The sequence below is a fragment of the Cryptomeria japonica genome, unplaced genomic scaffold, assembly GCF_030272615.1.
Source record: "Cryptomeria japonica unplaced genomic scaffold, Sugi_1.0 HiC_scaffold_759, whole genome shotgun sequence".
In the NCBI taxonomy this organism is placed as follows: Eukaryota; Viridiplantae; Streptophyta; class Pinopsida; order Cupressales; family Cupressaceae; genus Cryptomeria; species Cryptomeria japonica.
This window is the reverse complement of record NW_026729526.1, coordinates 54,457-60,001: the sequence shown is the minus strand read 5'-3', so window position 1 is coordinate 60,001 and position 5,545 is coordinate 54,457. Positions and strand designations below refer to the sequence as shown.

Below are 5,545 nucleotides of genomic sequence, written 5' to 3'. Positions count from 1 at the left end.
GCTCCTTGGTGCGCACCATGGTGCCCACCAGGCCGCGCAACCCAGCCAAGGTGTGCGCACCAAGGTGCACGCGAGGTGCGCACCCGGGGCAAACCGGGGTCCGACTTCGTGCACGCCGCACCTTGGAGCACACATCGGGGCGCTCCCGGGTTCGCACCGGCGTTGCGCACCGTGGTGGGCACCTCGGAGCACACCAAGGTGGGCAGCGAGGTGCGCACCTTTGATGCGATGCCTTCACTAATTTCCATAAAAGGCAAAAAAAAAACGAGATTTTAAAATTTCCGTTTTGAAAGATAGTGAGAAAAAGGGAATGCTGGTGCCATCTTGAGCCCGCCCTGGTGCGCAGCCCAGCCAAGGTTTGCGCACCAAGGTGCCCACCCTGGCGAAGGTGCGCGCCCGGGCAATTAACCCAACTTCCAACTTCGCGCGCGCCAGGGTGGGAGCGCACCCAACAACCGGGCCTGGGAAGAGCCAATGCGAGAAACCCCACCAAACTCTCTGACAAAAAAAGAGGGGGCGCTCCAGTAACCCCGCTTCGGAGCGCACCCTGGGCAAACCCAGCCAAGGTGCCCACCCCGGCCAAGGTGCAGGCGAGGTGCGCACCCGGGGCAAACCGGGCTCCGACAACGTGCACGCCGCACCTTGGAGCACACTTCGTAGCGCTCCCGGGTGCGCACCTCAGAGCACACCAAGGTGGGCAGCGAGGTGCGCACCTTTGATGCGCTGCCTTCACTAATTTCCAGAAAAGGCAAAAAAAAAAGGAGATTTTAAAATTTCCGTTTTGAAAGATAGTGAAAAAAACGGAACGCGCGTGCCATCTTGAGCCCGCCCTGGTGCGCAGCCCAGGTAAGGTGCCACCCTGGCAAAGGTGCGCACCCGGGCAATTAACCCTACTTCCGACTTCGTGCGCGCCAGGGTGGCAACCGGGCCTCGGAAGAGCCAATGCGAGAAACCCCACCAAACGCTCCGACAAAAAAAGAGGCGGCGCTCCAATAACCCCGCTTCGGAGCGCAGCCGGGGCAAACCAAGCCAAGGTGCCCACCCCGACGAAGGTGCACGCGAGGTGCGCACCCGGGGCAAACCGGGCTCCGACAACGTGCACGCAGCACCTTGGAGCACACTTCGAAGCACTCCCGGGTGCCCACCGGCGTTGCGCACCGTGGTGGGCAGCGAGGTGCGCACCTTTGATGCGCTGCCTTCACTAATTTCCAGAAAAAGGCAAAAAAAAATGAGATTTTAAAATTTCCGTTTTGAAAGATAGTGAAAAAAAAGGAACGCGGGTGCCATCTTGAGCCCGCCCTGGTGCGCAGCCCAGGCAAGGCATGCGCACCAAGGTGCCCACCCGAGGTGCACACCCGGGGCAAACCGGGCTCCGACTTCGTGCAGGCCGCACCTTGGAGCACACTTCGGAGCGCTCCTTGGTGCGCACCATGGTGCCCACCAGGGCGCACCCGAGGCAAACCGGGCTCCGACTTCGTGCACGCCGCACCTTGGAGCACACATCGAAGCGCTCCCAGGTTCGCACCAGCGTTGCGCACCTTTGATGCGCTGCCTTCACTAATTTCCAGAAAAGGCAAAAAAAAACGATATTTTAAAATTTCCGTTCTGAAAGATAGTGAAAAAAACGGAACGCGGGTGCCATCTTGAGCCCTTCCTGATGCGCAGCCCAGGCAAGTTGTGCGCACCAAGGTGCCCACCCTGGCGGAGGTGCGCGCCCGGGGCAAACCGGGCTCCGACTTCGTGCACTGCATGGTGCCCACCAAGGCGCGCAACCCAGCCAAGGTGCCCACCGCAGCGAAGGTGCACGCGAGGTGCGCACCCGAGGTGCACACCCGGGGCAAACCGGGCTCCGACTTCGTGCACGCCGCACCTTGGAGCACACTTCAGAGCGCTCCTTGGTACGCACCAGGGCGCGCAACCCAGCCAAGGTGCTCACCCCGGCGAAGGTGCACGCGAGGTGCGCACCCGGGGCAAACCGGGCTCGGACTTCGTGCACGCCGCACCTTGGAGCACACATCGGAGCGCTCCCGGGTTCGCACCAGCATTGCGCACCTTTGATGCGCTGCCTTCACTAATTTCCAGAAAAGGCAAAAAAAAGAAAAAAATGAGATTTTAAAATTTCCGTTTTGAAAGATAGTGAAAAAAACGGAACGCGGGTGCCATCTTGAGCCCGCCCTGGTGTGCAGCCCAGGCAAGTTGTGCGCACCAAGGCACCCACCCTGGCCAAGGTGGGTCACGGGGTGGGTCCTAGGGTGGGTAACGGGGTGGGTACTAAGGTGCGTGCCAAGGTGGGTCATAGGGTGGGTGCCAAGGTGGGCACCAGGGTGGGTGTGCACCAACCCTAGCCAGGGTAGGTCACGGGGTGGTTGTCGGGGTGGGCGTCAAGGAGCCAAGGTGGGTGGCAAGTAGCCAAGTTGCGTGCCAAGGTGGGTGTCGGGGTGGGTGCCAAGGATCCAAGGTGGGTGCCAAGGAACCAAGGTGGGTGTCTGGGTGGGTGCCGAGGTGGGAGCCAGGGTGGGTCCCAAGGTGAGTGCAAAGGTGGGTGCCAGGGTCAAGGTGAGTGCCAATGTGGGTTCCAAGGTGCCAGGGTCAGGGTGAGTGCCAATGTGGGTTCAAAGGTGCTAAGTTGGGTGCGAGGTTGGGTGCGAGGGTGGGTGGGTGCCAAGGTGTGCTAGGTGGAAGCCCGGGTGGGTCGGCATCCCATGGGTGTCGAGTTGGGTGCCTGATGGGTGCTTCTTGTCAAGTTTTAGTCGTCGGGACTCATTTCGAGCCTTAGAGGTCGTTTCTTGTCCGGTTGCCCTGTCTTCGACCTGGGAACCCAATTTTGGTCCTCGGGTCCCATTTTTTTTTGTCTCGCATCCCACTTTTGGCCTGTGGCCTTTTCGGGGTCGATTCTCGTTTTGGGCATCAGAGCATGTTTCTTCTCCTAAAACCCAATATTTGTTTATTAAGTCTCGGAACACATTTTTGTTCTCGTGGACCCATCATGGGTCTTGGAACGCATTTGTGGTCCTTGGGTCCCATTTTGCATCCCGAAACTTGTGTTTTGGTGCTTGATCCCTATTTTGGGTGCCCACCTTGCACCAAGTGCGCACCCGGGGCAAACCGAGCGCCTTGGTGCACCGGGGCAAGATCGAGCGTGCACCCGAGGCGCCCCGAACATGCACCAAGGTGCACTCGGCCCACATGTGAGCGCAGGTCGTTGCGCCCGAGGTGGTGTGTGGGCACCGCGTTGCAGACGGGACACTGCACGCACACGACGCCCCCTCCAGGTGCACGCACGTAGGCCGGGCCGGGTGCACACCCGACGCCCTAGCAAGGTGCGCGCACCCGGGCAGGGCTCACACTTGGCGAACGGGGCGCACTTCGCGAGGGAGGGTGTGCACCTCGACGGGGGTGGGTGGCCGGGGTGGATTCGCACGTGGGTCGCGGTTTGCTAAGTACACACTGCGACAAGCTCATAACGGGTGCGATCATACCAGCGTTAGTGCACCGGATCCCATCAGAACTCCGCAGTTAAGCGCGCTTGGGCCGGAGTAGTACTGGGATGGGTGACCTCCCGGGAAGTCCCGGTGTTGCACCCTTTTTTAGTTTTTCGCCGGGCGTCGCAATGCTATTTGAATAAACCTTTTGCCCGTTTGCGTTCTCGTCGGGGCCGGGCCGGGCCGGGGTGCGCTGCCCGCACTACCGCGCGCGCGGGGGCGACACCGAGCGCGCACCCGAGGCGCCCCGAGCACACAGGCCACGGTGCAACCCGGGCGTTGTGCGCGCACCCCGGTGCGCCCGAGGTGCTGCGCGCGCACCCAGGTGAAATCGGTGTGCACCTCGGCCAGTGCGCGCTCGGTCGAGTCGCGCACGTTGGCCAAGGTGCACGGTGATGTTTCTTACTCTAAGGTTCCGCACCAGACGCCCGGGACAGGTGAGCGAAGCTGGGCGGGGCCGGGTGCGCGGCCGGGGCAGGTGCACGCAGCTGGAGAGAGCTTTGGAGCACACTTCGGAGCGCACCAATGATGCGCTCCATTCAAAAGTTTCCTGAAAAGGCAAAAAAAGTTGAGATTATAGAATTTCCCACTTGAGAGATTGTAAAAAAAAAAAATTTAAAATGAAGGAAACGCGGGTGCCAAGGTGTGCGCAGCCCAGCCAAGGTGTGCGCACCAAGGCGCCCACCCTGGCGAAGGTGCACGCAAGGTGCGCACCCGAGGCAAACCGGACAATTAACCCAACTTTCGACTTCGCGCGCACCTTGGAGCGCACTTCGGAGCGCTCCTTGGTGCGCACCAATCTTGGGCACCTCGGAGTGCACCATGGCGCCCACCAAGGTGCGCACCCGGGGCAAACCGAGCTCCGACTTCGTGCGCACCTTGGAGCGCACGAAAGGTGCGCACCATGGCGCCCACCAAGGTGCGCAGCCCAGCCAAGGCGTGCGCATCAAGGTGCGCACCCTGGCGAAGGTGCGCACCCGGGGCAAACCGAGCTCCGACTTCGTGCGCACCTTGGAGCGCACAAAAGGTGCGCAACCCAGCCAAGGTGTGCGCACCCCGGTCAAACCGAGCTCCGAATCGTGCGCACCAGAGGTGCACGCCATCGTGCGCACCTTGGAGCACACTTCGGAGCCCTCCTTGGTGCGCGCCGATGTTGCGCACCTCGGAGCGCACCCGGGGAAAACAATGCAATTAACCCGACTTTCGACTTCGTGGGCACCTCGGAGCGCTCTCGGGTTCGCACCTCGGAGCACACCGAGGTGCGCACCTTTGATGCGCTGCCTTCACCAATTTCCAGAAAAGGCAAGAAAACATTGAGAAGGTGTGCGCACCGAGGTGCCCACCCTGGCGAAGGTGCACGCGAGGTGCGCACCCGGGGCAAACCGGGCTCCGACTTCGTGCACGCCGCACCTTGGAGCACACTTCGGAGCGCTCCTTGGTGCGCACCAGGGCGCGCAACCCAGCCGAGGTGCCCACCCCGGCGAAGGTGCACGCGAGGTGCGCACCCGGGGCAAACCGGGCTCCGACTTCGTGCACGCCATGGTGCCCACCGCGGCGAAGGTGCACGCGAGGTGCGCACCCGGGGCAAACCGGGCTCCGACTTCGTGCACGCCGCACCTTGGAGCACACTTCGGAGCGCTCCTTGGTGCGCACCATGGTGCCCACCAGGGCGCGCAACCCCGCCGAAGGTGCACGCGAGGTGCGCACCCGGGGCAAACCGGGCTCCGACTTCGTGCACGCCGCACCTTGGAGCACACTTCGGAGCGCTCCTTGGTGCGCACCATGGTGCCCACCAGGGCGCGCAACCCCGCCGAAGGTGCACGCGAGGTGCGCACCCGGGGCAAACCGGGCTCCGACTTCGTGCACGCCATGGTGCGCACCGCGGCGAAGGTGCGCACCCGGGGCAAACCGGGCTCCGACTTCGTGCACGCCGCACCTTGGAGCACACTTCGGAGCGCTCCTTGGTGCGCACCAGGGCGCGCAACCCAGCCGAGGTGCCCACCCCGGCGAAGGTGCACGCGAGGTGCGTACCCGGGGCAAACCGGGCTCCGACTTCGTGCACG

The 5,545-nt window shown here is 62.6% G+C and overlaps 1 non-coding gene across 1 annotated transcript; it reads left to right on the top strand.

Annotated features, from left to right (window-relative positions):
* The first annotated feature begins 3,465 nt into the window (after window positions 1-3,465).
* Window positions 3,466-3,584, top strand: LOC131872761 (5S ribosomal RNA). The gene has a single exon (XR_009370848.1). It is a non-coding gene; the product is annotated as a 5S ribosomal RNA (ribosomal RNA).
* The last annotated feature ends 1,961 nt before the right edge of the window (window positions 3,585-5,545 follow it).